Source organism: Lampetra fluviatilis, chromosome 25 (genome assembly GCF_964198595.1).
Source record: "Lampetra fluviatilis chromosome 25, kcLamFluv1.1, whole genome shotgun sequence".
NCBI classification, from domain to species: domain Eukaryota; kingdom Metazoa; phylum Chordata; class Hyperoartia; order Petromyzontiformes; family Petromyzontidae; genus Lampetra; species Lampetra fluviatilis.
The window spans coordinates 9,867,898-9,883,406 of NC_136299.1; positions in this window are offsets into that span (position 1 = coordinate 9,867,898).

Consider the following 15,509-nt stretch of genomic DNA (forward strand, 5'->3'; position numbering starts at 1 on the left):
ACACCACGCTCCCCGTGCGCCGGTGTTGGCTTCCATCGGTGCTTGCTAACAGCCCCCTTGTCCCAACAGTCTGCTCAAGGCTACACGGGGGATCTCTATCTTTGTCCATGCGTGTGTGTTTTTAGACCTTGTGAGTCGCCTCCTCCCGCGAGTTCGACGTTGGTGGTCGGCCTCTTGTGATCAACATCATCATCACCATCCATCATCCTCACTGCTACTGCTGCTGGCCTGCATCACTCTCTCGTCGTCGTCACCATCATCATCATCTTCCACATCTCTTCCCTGTGCTCCCTCATTCTCACGTTCGTTCCCTGTTACAACATAAAGGAGTATATCTCTCTCTCTCTGTTCATGGGTCATGATCAGTCATCAATCATCATCTCTACACTCCTGACATGCATCATCACCATCATCATCACCATCCTCTTCTCCCCCCCCAACTTCTCCCTCCCTCCTCCTCCCCTCTGGCCTCTCTCCCCACGCCTCTGCTCACGGCTGCTTTCCTGCGTTCTGGCCGCGCTCATGGCGACGGAAGTGGAGTGTGCTCGATCGGTGTCTTTGTGCGACGCGGCCCGCCTCCATGGAGACCCGCGACTCAGAGAGGAAAAAATGCCCTCGGCACTCCTCCCGAGGCCTCCCTCCAGCGCGCCCTGTCCGACTCGGTGCCCTTTGTGCCTCCCACCGCGGTCCGCCTCCTCCTCCTCCTCCTCCCCGCGCCTCCTGCTACTTGTCCCTCGGCTCTCCGCTCTGTGGCTCACTCGCATGGACGCGAACGTCAACACGCACGCCAGCCCCATCAGCACTGACACTAGCCCCGTCTATACGCAGCACTGGCTCTGACACTTGCTCTAACATTAGCACTGACACGAGCCCTGACAATCCATAGCACGAATACTGGCACTAGCCCTAACAATCCACAGCACTAGCATTTACAATTCGTAGTCCCAACAACAATCCGAACACCAATGCTAAGACGGCACATGCGGTTGTATTAAAGCCCAATCACTCGCAATGACGCCAGCGTCCGCATTCGAGCTAACCATTGCAATATTCCCAACTTTAACCCTAAAACTAGCCATAGTGCTAACCATTGCACTAGACCTCACATCAACCCTAAAACTAGCCATAGTGCTAACCATTGCACTAGACCTCACATCAACCCTAAAACTAGCCATAGCGCTAACCATTGCACTAGACCTCACAACAACCCTAAAACTAGCCATAGCGCTAACCATTGCACTAGACCTCACATCAACCCTAAAACTAGCCATAGCGCTAACCATTGCACTAGACCTCACATCAACCCTAAAACTAGCCATAGTGCTAACCATTGCACTAGACCTCACATCAACCCTAAAACTAGCCATTGCACTATACCTAACTTTAACCCTAAAACTAGCCATAGCGCTAACCATTGCACTAGACCTCACATCAACCCTAAAACTAGCCATAGCGCTAACCATTGCACTAGAGCTCACATCAACCCTAAAACTAGCCACAGCGCTAACCATTGCACTAGAGCTCACATCAACCCTAAAACTAGCCACAGCGCTAACCATTGCACTAGACCTCACATCAACCCTAAAACTAGCCATTGCACTATACCTAACTTTAACCCTAGAACGAGTCATAGCGCTAAACTGGCGACCTGAGTGGAATTCCCAGCCCGGTTTCACATCAGTGGCGATCGGTATCTGAACCTCGCCAGTAAACATGGACCGTTAAGGCAACGTTGGCCCAACGTTTCGTGTTTACTGGGTCTGTCGCCGTCAATAACTTTTGCGGAAAGAATGCCTCCTCGTCTGACTTCGGTTTATGAGAGCTTGAATGACTGCATCGATTTCCACTGCATCACGTGCCTTTTTCACGTGGCATCTACAGAGGCCAACCGTGCGGTGGTGGTGGTGGCTATACACGTTGCTGCCTGCTACAATCCAGCAGTGTGGAGGCTGCAGCGAGGGTAGGTGGATCACCAACTGATGGCGTAAATCTCCCTTCCCCGTGGACGGCGAGGAGGAGGTGGAGGTGGTGTCATACCCTGGCTCGCTATAAGCAGAAGTCGGTACAGGAAGGTGCGGACTAATATCATCTATTACTTGTGTGCACCGCTGGATGTTGAACGTCTTCCGTGCTGTACGTAGCCAACAAACTGAACACAAGAAGCAGTTGAGTTTTCTCCGGGCACCCAAGTTTCCATCCACGTGTTGATCGTCTGAAAGCACCCGGATATATAGAGGACTGCAGAGCTCGGGTGATTGTTAGGAGCACCGCTCAACGCCTGGCTGCTGAATTTGTATCCAAAAATATACGTCCGTATGTTTATGTGTGTTCCCGTATGCGTATACAGGGTGCTTAAAAAAAACTGTCAACACTTATATGGGACTGTCGTTTTTAATGGAAAAAGAACGGATAATAAATAATACTCTGTAACATGATAACAAATGTCGAATGTTAATAGCTTCAACAAGTCAGAGTTTCCACTTGTTCGCCATCGTTGTCAACGCGTGGCCTGGAATCTTCTCCAGGTGGTCTCCAGAGCTCGGAGGCGGCACATTTCTTGTGGTTTTTGTTGCAAATTCTCAGAATTGTCAACATTTTTTTGAAGCACCCTGTATATCTGTACGCCTTCATGAGTTGTTTTTGTATGAATGTCTGTGTCTGTAAACCCATACGTCTATGTTAGCCTGTACGAAATGCCCGTGCCTGTAAGTCCACGTTTGTATATATATCTGTGCGTGTCTGAGTATGTTAAAGCTCTCGATGTGTGAGTCTGTGTGTCCCCGAAGTCTTTTAATCTGCGAGTCTCTATGTATACGCGTGTGTGCGTGTGTGTGTATGAGAGGCTCAGCTCTCTCACTCTCACATCACCCCCCCCCCTTCCTCCCGTGCGGGGCTGTTTGATTACAAACGCGGCTTGCGCGCGCGAGTCTCTATGCTATTGTAATGGTTTTCCAGCGGGCAATTCAGTCCATTGTGCTACTCAATTGGGAAGCAAACATAAAGACAAGATTTTTGTGCGCACTGCCGCAAGTACCATGGTTATTTGCGGGACCCCCCCCCCCACACACACTCTCTCTCCTCCCCTCTCCTCCTCCTCCCCTCTCCCCCCACTCTCTCCTGCTCCTCTGTCCTCCCCTCTGCTCTCTCTCTCTCCCCACTCTCCTTTTTCACCCTCTCTCTTCCCCCAATTCTTCCCCCCCCCAGCTCTCTCCTTCCTACTGCGGCCGCTCGCGAGCTCCCCCCCCACCTCCATCGCCTTTGACGTTTTGACCTGAAAAGAGAAGAGAGATGAGAGAGCGAGGGAGAGGAAACAAGAGAGGGAGAGAGTGTGGGGAGAGGGAGGGAGAGGGAGGGAGGAAGAGAGAGAGTGTGGGGAGGGAGGGGAGGGAGAGCTGGCCACTCAAAGGATTCGCGACTCGAGAAACAGTGGCGGTGTTTATGCGGCGCTGTTCAGGCGTACGGAGTTGACTGCCTCTAAAAAAAAATCATCGAAAACACTCCGGGGAGGAGCTGGGTGGGTGGGGTGGGTGGGTGGGTGGGGGAAAGACCGCTGGAGTGTTTAATTGCTTAATTGATCAACTCTGCTGTTCAATAAAGTTTGCACGACAGCCGCAGCGATGTGACCGATGGCGAACGCTGCGATCTCTGTGATTGCTCGGCCGACGCGAGTTTGGTGGTCACAATCGCAAATTTAAAATAAATTAATTCCAGCCATTCTCTGTCCACTGCTGGATCAAGCCCCCCTCCCCCTCCCCTCCACACCAAGTTGGTCACGCGGTTTCGTTTGTACCATTTATTTAGGCTGCGCTTCGCCGATACACACACTTAACGAAGATGGTGAAGTATGGTCAACCTCCCCCCCCCCCCACCTCCTATGACTGACGACACACACTTAACCAGTCTGGTGAAGTATGGTCAACCCCCTCCCCACCTCCTATGACTGACGACACACACTTAACCAGTCTGGTGAAGTATGGTCACCCCCCCCCCCCACCTCCTATGACTGACGACACACACTTAACCAGTCTGGTGAAGTATGGTCACCCCCCCCCCACCTCCTATGACTGACAACACACACTTAACCATATTCTTAGGTTTTTTTCGGTAAAGTCACGTAGGTACAAAATTAAAATGAATACACACTTAACCAGTCGGGTGAAGTATGGTCACAACCCCCACCCCACCCCACCTCCTATGACTAACGCAGCGTGTCGGTTAAGCCTTCATCCAGCAGTGGAGTATGTGTTGCACAGGCACAGAAGGAGTGGGGTTTGTTCAAGGCCTTTTTGTTTCGTTTTTGAGGTTTTTTTTGTTTGTCTCGCTGCGCCCTCTCTCTCTCTCGCTCTCTCTCTCGCTCTCTCGCCCTCTTTTTTTTCTCTCTCGCGACGCAGTTGCCAAGGCAACTTGTCGCATCCTCAAGAATTCCCCTTTCGATTCGACCACCTAAGAGACCCGCAGCCACCGTGGTGCAAACCCTCGCTCCGCGCGTCGCGTTGGCTGGGAGACGGAACGAACGGCACGTCCAGGGTAGCAGCGCTACGATATCACTCCACGCCGTCTCCCTCTCTCTTTTTTTACGATCAGTGGAAACAAGAAGATGCTCGGTGTAGTCGGCACTTTGCTTCGTTCATCATTTCGTAATTTTTTTTTTACATTTTTAAACTTTGCTTTATGTAAACCCCCACCTCTCTCTCTCTCCCTTTTTTTTTACGATCACAGGAAACACGAAGATGCTCGGTGTAGTCGGCACTTTGCTTCGTTCATTTCGTAATTTTTTTTTTACATTTTTAAACTTTGCTTTATGTAAACCCCCACCTCTCTCTCTCTCCCTTGTTTTTTACGATCACAGGAAACAAGAAGATGCTCGGTGTAGTCGGCACTTTGCTTCGTTCGTCATTTCGTAATTTTTTTTTTTACATTTTTTTACTTTGCTTTATGTAAACCCCCACCTCTCTCTCCCTCCCTTTTTTTTACGATCAGTGGAAACAAGAAGATGCTCGGTGTAGTCGGCACTTTGCTTCGTTCATTTCGTAATTTTTTTTTTACATTTTTAAACTTTGCTTTATGTAAACCCCCACCTCTTTCTCTCTCTCCCTTCTTTTTTACGATCACTGGAAACAAGAAGATGCTCGGTGTAGTCGGCACTTTGCTTCGTTCATTTCGTAATTTTTTTTTTACATTTTTAAACTTTGCTTTATGTAAACCCCCACCTCTCTCTCTCTCCCTTTTTTTTACGATCACAGGAAACAAGAAGATGCTCGGTGTAGTCGGCACTTTGCTTCGTTCATTTCGTAATTTTTTTTTTACATTTTTAAACTTTGCTTTATGTAAACCCCCACCTCTCTCTCTCTCTCCCTTTTTTACGATCAGTGGAAACAAGAAGATGCTCGGTGTAGTCGGCACTTTGCTTCGTTCATCATTTCGTAATTTTTTTTTTTACTTTGCTTTATGTAACCCCCCCCTCTCGCTCACGCTCTCACTCTCTCGCTCACTCTCTTTTTTAACGATCAGTGGAAACAAGAAGATGCTCGGTGTATTCGGCACTTTGCTTCGTTCATCATTTCGTAATTTTTTTTTTACTTAGCTTTATGTAAAACCCCCACCTCTCGCTCACTCTCTCGCTCACTCTTTCGCTCACTCTCTCGCTCACTCTCTCGCTCGCTCTCTATCGTTCTGCACGCTTTCCTCTCTCCCCCTCTCTCCTCGTCTCTTCCCATCGTCGCTTCACTCCTCTGTCCCTCTCCTCTCTATTCACTCTCATTCGCTCTCCTCTCTCTTCTCTATACGGCACCCTCGTGTTCACCTTCTGAAGCGCTCGCTCGTCACCAGGCGTGCGCGATGAACACCACCACCACCGCCACGTGACTTTTCTTTCGTGTTGTGCGCGGTGCATTTAGCGCCACAGCGCGTGGATTTGTAGCGTTTATTTTCATTTGTGTTGCTGGTGACTTCGTGTATTTCGAATCGAAATCGCCTCCAGTGCTGTTGCTGCTGGCGGAAATAAAAGTTGTTTAAAAGTCAAAAGTCTTCTCTATTCTCTCTCTTAGTTCCCCACTTCTTCACGTTTACACCATTGGAGCCTCATTTGCCAGTAACAAAATATGATAATTGTTTTTTTACTCTTTCATCTGGCAAAAAAGGTGTCAGTTTTGTTGCCAGATTAAAGGGTAAAAAAACAATTATCATATTCTTCACGTTTTATTTCTTCTCTCTTTTCTCTCCCTTCTCTCTCTTTTCCCTCTCCCTTCCCTCCTCTCCCTTCTCTCTCCCCTCTATCTCCCTTCTCCATCCTCTCGTCTCTACTTTTCCACTTATTTTCTCGTCGTATCACTTGCTCTCAACCCTGCACTCGCTCCTGCACCCTTATCCACCTCCCATCACTCTCACCACCCACCTTCCAAGCGATGCACGTCCCATCGGATTCCCTCTGTTTAAGTCTGACGAAGGAGCATGGCCTGAACCGTTGAATTTGCCCAGTGTTCTTGGTTTGCTTTTTGTTGACGATGGAAATGTGGCATGGCGGCTGCTTGCCAGTGGGTTTGGAGAATCGCGTGTCGTGATGCGCGCTGAAGTTGATGGTCGTGCTGAGATGATTGATGGCGGTGGTGATGAAACATGATTTTTACACTCATTTGAAATATTATGATGATCATGATTATGTATATAACGTAGGATTGCTGCTGCAATAATGTTTTTTTTTCCATGAAAATTAAGATAACGGAGTTTTCACGATGATAACAAACGGTGTTGATCATGCAACTGCTGCTCAAATTGGTGCTCCTGATCATGATTCTGCTGCTCCTCATGATGATGATGCTGCTGCTGATTATACCGCTGATGATGATGATACTGCTGCTGCTGATGGTGATACTGCTGCTGCTGATGATGCTGCGTGCTGCTGATTATGATGATGAATCTGCTGCTGATGATACTGCTGCTGCTGATGATACTGCTGCTGATGATGATACTGCTGCTCCTGCTGCTGATGATGATGAAACGCCTCCCGCGCTAGTAGAACCGAAGAGGAAGGATTCGGGACCGAATCTCGGTTTATTCTCGGGTATCAGAAGATGACTCCGGTAATGCAGGGAGCTGAGTAATGCATGTTGCGTGTATGTTGAACTTCTTTCGCACCGTACGTAGCCAAACGTGCTAATTGGAGGTGCAGGGGAAGGACAACAAACTAAACCCAAACGCAGTTTCAAAGAAATGAGTTTGTAAATCTAGATGATGATTTAAAAGTGCGCATAACTCCAGTGGCTTCCTAATATCGGAAGGAAGAGCGTTCCAGACGGCCGCAGAAGCGCATCCAAAAGCGCGCGACGGAGAACAGAAGGCGTCTCGTGGCTTAAAGATCGTCGCTGAGAGGTGCGGGAGAGGTGTGGGGAGGGAGTCGCAATTCTAGAGGGAGCGGTCGGGGCCAAGTGGTGGGAGAGGTGAGATGAGATTCGGCAGTGGTGGCAGTGGTGGCAGTGGTCAATCTCGACAAATGATAATCCCGATCCTGGCCTCTTGGAGTTGCGACCTGGTTAAACAGAATCTACTTGAACTTGGGTGGTCGTGGCGCTTTGGATTGTTGTTGGCTGCAGTGTTGGTGGTAGTGGTTGGTGGTGGTGGTGGTGGTCGTAAAGGCGGTATGGGTGCTGTTTGTGCTGATGGTGCTACCGAGTTTGTGACGTCGCAAAACGCAGAATGATTGTGCCCGGTTTATGCTGAGTGTGCGTGGCGTATAATGACGATTCTGATGGTGATAATAATGCAGACATCTAGTTTATGATGCTGTTATGCAGCACATGGTGTCTAGTTTATGATGATAAATAACGAACATGTATGATCGTCACGTTGATGATGATCGTTATCATCATAATTCTCATACTGCAACTACTTTATGCTACGCACGGTTATCGTGAGCGTCATATCTGGCGGTCCTTGACACGCTCCGTCAACATCACACTGCCAAATCGCACCACGCTCCTCCATCACCCCCCACCACCACCCTAACCCCTACCCCCCACCACCACCACCACCAGCAGCAGCCACCCACCCAACCCTCCCGCACCCCCCGACCCACGGCAAACTTTGTGCGCGCGCGCGCGCGCGTGCGTGCGTGCCGTGATCACCAGGGGGGTGGTGGGGGGAGGGCAGTGGGGGGGGGGGGGTCGCGTGCCCGCGCGCGCGCGCGCGACACCGCAGAGAAATCAACTCGGGTCGCGCGCGCACGCACGCGCGTTGTGTTCACTTGCGCGCGGAGCTCCACTTGCCCTGCTCGCTCCGTCTCCTTCGCCGCCGGCCTCCTCGCTCTTCCTAATCGATTTAGAATTAACCACCCCCACCCCACCCCCCATCCTCCTCCCGATTGTTTTGCTTATTAGTTACGACGTCGTTGCGAGTGTTTCAAGTCCGCAGAGCGATGACGTAGCCGCGTTTAGTGCCTTCGCGCATTTAGGAGAGATGTCCCTTGCGAGAAGTTCGCAATGCAACGACACTCGTCTCGGCTCGCTGAGAGCACCGGCGCAGTCTGCGTGAGACGAACGGCGAGATAGGTGGTGGGGGGTGGTGGGGGGTGGGGGAGGGGGGGGGGCACAGCGAGCACAGCGATAAATCACGCGTCGCGTTTCGCCACCCACGACCCGCTCACTCCGGCGGTCACCGCGCGCCTTCGTGACTCCTCCAAACTCTCAATCGGAACGGGAACTTCAACATCCACTGCCTCTGTCCGTCGACGATAGCGCTTTGCTCTTGGCCGGGGGAGTGGGGGGGCGACCGCCACGAGCCACCCGCGGTTCCAGCAGGCCGAGCCATGGCGCTTCAGTGCGGCGGTGACAGCGACGTGAAGACGCTCCTGAACTTCGTGAACCTCGCCTCGAGCGACATCAAGGCTGCGCTTGACAAGTCGACGCCGTGCAAGCGATCCGTGGATCACCGCAAGTATCTGCAGAAGCAGCTCAAGCGCTTCTCGCAGAAGCGCGCGATCTACGGAGCGTCGGGCTCCGGATCTGGAGCTACCTCCGCGGGGGGCACCCTCTCGTCATCCTCCTCGTCGTCGTCTTCGTCGTCGTCCTCTGCCTCGGGCGCAGTCTCCGGGCGGCATCCGACGCCGTGCGGAGGCGACCCTCGCTCCGCCTCGCTCCCCGCCTGCTCGGCGCTCTCATCGTCGGCGGAGAGCAGCGACGGGGAGTCGAACGCGTTCGCTCTCATCCCGAGTCCCTTCCCCGGCGCGTCCGCTGCCTGCGCCAGGCTGAAGCAACCGCCTCGCTTCTCGGCCGAGGAGGATGAAGACCGCGAAGACGACGACGACGACGAAGACGACGAGGAAGAGACGACGAGGAGGAGGGGGAGGAGGGCAACCGCAACGGCGGCGGATCGTGGGGACCAGAGGATGTCTTTGTCGGCACCGCTAGCTGCTCGTTCGAGGCCTCCCATCTCCCACCACGACCCCTCGCGCAGGGCCACGGGGGCCGCGCCCGTGGCGTTCCGCGCCCTCGGCGCCGCGCAGCAGCAACAGCAACAACAGCAACAACAGCAGCAGCAACAGCAGCAGCAGCAGAACGTGCCGCTCAGGAAGCGACAGCTGCCCGCGTCCTTCTGGAAGGAGCCGGAGCCGGCCGAGAAGAGACCTCGCGGCGAGAGAGGAGGCGCCCTCGGCGCGTCGCTCGTCGCGCCGGGTGACCACCGAATCCGGGCGATGATGCGCGACGCGACGCGACAGTTCGCGACGCGCGCTGGAGTTGGACAACAACAGCAACAGCAGCACCACCACCAACAACAACAACAACCACTACTTCCCCCGCTACCACCACTGCCACCGCTGCCGCCACAGCAACGACAGTCGCCGCAGCAGCAGCAGCAGCTGCTCCTCCTCCAGGGAATGGAGCCGCTCGTGCAGATGTCGAAGGGCCACCTGAGCTTCCTGCAGGGGCCGCCGTCTTGCGCGGACGCCGCCGCAGCCGCCGTAGCGGCAGCAGCAGCAGCAGCGTGCGCCGCGCACCCCCCGACTCGGCCGTACTGCGGTGCCGCCTCGTACGCGGGAGACGCGAGCGGGGCCTCTCCCTGCGCCTCGTGCTACGCGGCCGCCGCTTCCTACTACCCAGCCCCAGCGCGGTACCTCGGCTCCCTGCCAGCACCGCAGCTCGGCCACGTCGGGCACATCGGCCCCGCTTCGCCAACCGCGGCGGCGGCGGCGGCGTCGCGACTGATGTCCGCCTACGACTTTTGGACGCGCTTCGAGGCGCGAACCCTGCAGGGCACGACCGAGCGGGGAATCGAACCTATGCTGCTGCACGGGGAAGGGATGGCCGGGCTGAAGGCGGCGGGGCTTTTGCAAGCGAGCCCCGTGAAGCCCATCGTGTGGAAGCCGATTCCGACGAAACCCGCGCTGCCGTTCCCGTCGTCATATGCGCTCGTGGCTCGCCTCGACCCGAATGCGTACACGGCGTGAGCAGGAACTATCAAACAACAACAACGACAACAACAACGGTGCCCAGTCCTTAAGGCGCTATTGGGCTGGCTACGTGCACTTTGAGGCCACGCGAATTGTCGAAGGCTCGGCGGCAAGAGGTCACAGGGGGTCACGGCACAAGTCCTGTTCTAATGGGCACACACACACACGTGGACACACACACACACTGCGGTGGCGCTTTAGAACAGATTACGTGCAGCCAGCACCGACACGCACCTGTGACGCTTCTTTAGCAGCACGATGCTGTAATCCGTGACTGATTTATTTCGGGATGAGCACGTGGCGGATCTGCTCCACGGGGAGGATGCTTCTCAAGCACGTGTCGCGGCTGCGCCCACGTTGCGTCTCTTGGAGATACCCCCCCCCCCCCCATCGTACCCACAGCACTCTCTCTCTCTGAGAATGGCACTTTCCAAACCGTCGGTCTTCTCGTCACTCACGTGTAGAGGACACCGTTTATTGCGCAAGAGGACCATTATTGTTATTGTTTGGCACCTGCGATGATTCGATGATTTGGGGGTGGCGGGGGGGAGCTGTCCAAATTTGTTCGGACGCATCGCTAAAATAAATCGTAAATGGGGACGATTCTTCCGGAGCTAAACTTAACCCAGCACATAAAACGCAACTTCGGACATCGTGCAGAAGAACACGCGGCCACGACCAGCCCCCCCCCTCCGCCCCCCACCCCAAAAAAATACATCGGAGAAGCTCTCCAGCGGCATGCAGCCAGCAGCAGCAGCACGGGCGCGATCATCCAACGCAGACTGCAGCACCTTGCTGTCCTGAACGATGTTGAGAGGCCCCGTTATATCCATGACATTGAGCGGATAGTGCCTCTCACGTTCAAAAGGAAGGAAGAAACACAGGCAAGAGTCTGGAAGAAGAGGGGCCTTCTCGCCTACAGCAATCGGGACGTGCCCTGGCAGTCTGTTGATTGGCGTGGCTCAGCTGATGAGCTCCTGTGAGAGCGAAGCGCGGTCGTGTCTACCGCAAGTGCCCAGAGGTGTCGTTATCGAAGCGCTGGTGTCGCTGACGTTTGCGCGGGGTGATGTTTCAGAGAGTGGAGACTAACACGTTTAAATATACATATATATTTTTGTAACCGAGAGAAAAGCGAAACTTTGGTAATTTATATGTACATAGAGTGTCGTAGCAACACCGTCAGCAGAATCGATAGTATCGTTATCTTCAAGTCATCGTCAGTAGCAGCTACATCAACAGCAGCATCATCAACATTCATCAACACCGTTGCTAGCAATATCATCATCATTAGCAGCAGCATCTCATCATCAACAACGTCGTCGTATAAGCATCATCAAAACAGCGTAATCATCACTTTGCTTCTGATGCGCAACTTACCACCCAGGTCCTTAATGCGTGACCTCCACACACATATGGAAGGGCTGCTTTGTGTAAGATTCCGATTGCATCATACGCAATCAGCATTGTTGCAAGATACAAGACATGGGCCATGTTAGTAACGCTAGATATTGGTTAACTTGCGCTTCCAAGTGTTAGACAATTTAAGGGTTGCACTATAACCATACAATGGACACAACCCGTTGCACCACGATTGAATATCGCTTGACTTCTGTTCATCATCGGCCATGGTGTATTCACTGCTGGATGAAGGCATCCCCACGTGCCCATCGCCTTATCACGTTGGACCTTCGATGGCCGAAACCCGTCTCGCTCCCGCGACACGAGCTGATCTCATACTTCCACCTCGACGGGGTTTGCTTCTTCCTTTGTGCTGCCACCCTTCCGTCACCAGTCTCGACCCTCAGCCGTCGTCCCTGCTTGCCATGCTGCGTCCTGTCCAAGACCACTTTGCTTGTTTTTTTTAGAGCAGTCAAATGTGATGTCTCTATAACGCTGCTTTCCTCTCTCCGTGTCTCGTTGTCGTTCTCAGCGTGCAATCTCTCCGTGCTTCTTTGCGCACTTTTCAGCTTTTGGTTCACCTCTTTATAATACAGGTCGGTTTTTTTGGGGGGAGTTAGATCGCGTAAATATATAAATGTGTCGCTAAACTCGCCACCCACGCGACACAGATAATTAGTAAGGTTTGTCACGTGCACAGAACATGCCAATTCGTTACTCTCCAACACACCGGTGTGCTGTACCAGTAACGAATTGGCCACCACATCTACGCCTCTATATAAGGAACGAAACAGGTGGACTGTTCCACAAGTCTGGCTGTCGCCTGATGAAGCTAGTTGCAATTATTGGCGAAACGTCGTACTCAGATTGTAAATGTTGTGGCTTGCCTCTCCAACACACCGGTTAGTGCTGTACTAGTACACTACACTATACACTACTCTACACTATACACTAGTGCTGTACTAGTATACTACACTATACACTACATTATACACTACTATACACTAGTGCTGTACTAGTATACTACACTATACACTACATTATACACTACTATGCACTAGTGCTGTACTAGTATACTCGCTATACACTACACTATACACCACTACTATACACTACACACTAGTGCTGTACTAGTGACGAATTGCCACGTTCTGTTTACGTGACAACCCCTTACTAGTTGGCTGTGTCGGGTGGTGGCGGATTTAACGACACATTTATACATTCACGCGATCGAACCCCAAACCTCTAGTATGGATATTGATCGAGAAAGCCTGCCGCGTGTTAAACTGTTTCCCCTTTCTTCGGCTGCGTCCACGTTTCCGATGCACGTGTCGTAGCCCGCGACGCACCGATATCAATATTTCTTCTTTCAGCCTTCACACGAGTCACCAACAGGGAGTGCAATCTATTTCGTAGAGCGCCGACCTCCCACCCTTGACCACGTCCTCGTGGCAGATCCCATTCACCTCGCCCTGTCTTGCCAAATCGTCAGGTACTGGCTTGGAGATGGAGGGGGGGAGTGATCATCGTCTGCGCCGTTGAGTGTTTAGAGTCGAACGCCTCTGGCTGTGCATTACTCTCCACAGTACTCGACTCACTGGCGCGTTCCAGCTAAATTATTGGCTCAATATCAGCTCTGTATGTGTGGGAACTCTCGCTCTCATCTCTCTGTCATCTCTCTCCCCTGTCCTTCTCACCTCGCTGCTGCCCACAATGTGCCCACGTTATGTCTCTCCGTCCCGTCTCCAGTTCGTGAAGGGTTTGAGTCCTTCAGACGTCGCGTCCCTACCCCGGCGCTTCCTCCTCACACACCCCCTCCTCCTCCTGTGATGAAGAAACCACCTAAACCTCCCACCCCCCCCCCCCTATCCGTGATCGACGGGCAACGGAGAGGCCTTCCTCTAGCAGTGGATTGACATACTGGCTGTGATTTAAGAATGTATTTTAAAAAAAATAGTCCGGAGAAAACTCCAACCGAGACTAAACTGGGCTGGACGAGGTTTTTGTTTGTGTGGCCACGTGCTGCGTAAGTGCACGCAGCGTGTGTGTCGTGTGTGTGTGTCATGTGTGTGTGTCATGTGTGTGTGTGTCGTGTGTGTGTCGTGTCTTGTGTGTGTGTCGTGTGTGTGTCGTGTGTGTGTCATGTGTGTCGTATGTGTGTGTCGTGTGTGTGTGTGTCGTGTGTTCTACAGGGCGATCCGTTTACAGAGACCACACTCAAACCAGTTTGGAGGAACGTATTCAGGAAAGGACGATTTTACTTGCAAGCCTCTGGCACGCGTCACCCACCAATCTCAAAACGTACACCTGGTCGATATTTTGTGTTGTTTAAACCCTCGAAAGACACGAAGGCCCATCAATCTCACAGAGTCCTATCGGCACATTGGGAAGGAAGTGAAGGCGGGTCGTGAGAAACCGGTGAGGTATCTATAAACGGATCACCCTTTTCGTTGTGCATATTCATTGTTAATGTTATACGATCGAACGTGATGGTTAAATGTCGATCTAAAATATGTATATATTATTTTTACAAGCGATTCAGGCACAAAACGTTGTTTTTTTTTATATATATAATACAATAATGTAAAGCCTTAATAATTGTATTGTTAATGTTAACATACATGTGCGTGGAGGGATGATTTATTGCTCAGATCTCCACACCTTACTAAGTGTGTGCGTGTGTATACACTGCTAGAGAATAGATGTAAATGCACTTCCACGTCACAATGAGCACAATATTTATGAACGCTTCGCGAACGGCATTTCCCGCGGGTTGTACACGTGCTTTGACTTGCTAAAGTAACACACACCACACACACAACACATACACCACGCACCACACATCACACCGCACACACCACACACACCACCACACACACACCACACACACACCACAGACACACCACACGCCACACACACACACCACATACACACACACACCACACACCACATACATCACACCAACCACACACACATACACCACACACACCGCACACACTGCACACACACCACACACACACGTTCAGGAGAATCGCCTGGATATCATTCAGGCCGTCGTGGGACAGAATCAGAGTCCACGTGGACGCACCAAAAGCATTTCATTGACACTGCCTGATCATCGCCGGGGGTCAGTAGCCACACGGGTAAATGAGCATCCCTCTCCTGAATCGTCCCGCTCACGCCACTGCTGTCTCAAGTGACGTCCACGAGAAGGGGAGTTCCCCCAATGAGCGTATTTGGCCTACTCTTCTTCTGATTGAACGTTGTCCGGACGTCTCGGAAGAGAGATGGGAGTACCCACGCTTTACCCGCCACCGCACGTGACCTGCCGCTCGATCGGTGTGTGTGATGTACCCTTTTAGCCGGCTGGGTTGACCGCAGTGCGGTGGACTGGGGAAGGAATCGAGACATTTGCCAATGATTTGAACTGCCGCGCCTGGAGACTGAACCCGTGACCTCTCGAACGTGCGAACCATGGCACCGTGTCAGCATCGAGGCCCGAACATTTGAGAAACAAGTCTGGCCGAATTGCGTAAAATGTTGTCCCTCTACAGCCAGAATTTCTAAAATGTATTTCGAGTGCAAGGGATGCATGTGCAGTGTTTGTGTTGGCGTAGTTCGTCGTCATTAAACCGTTCGCGTCTCACGGTGTGAGGATTGTGTCGGAGGC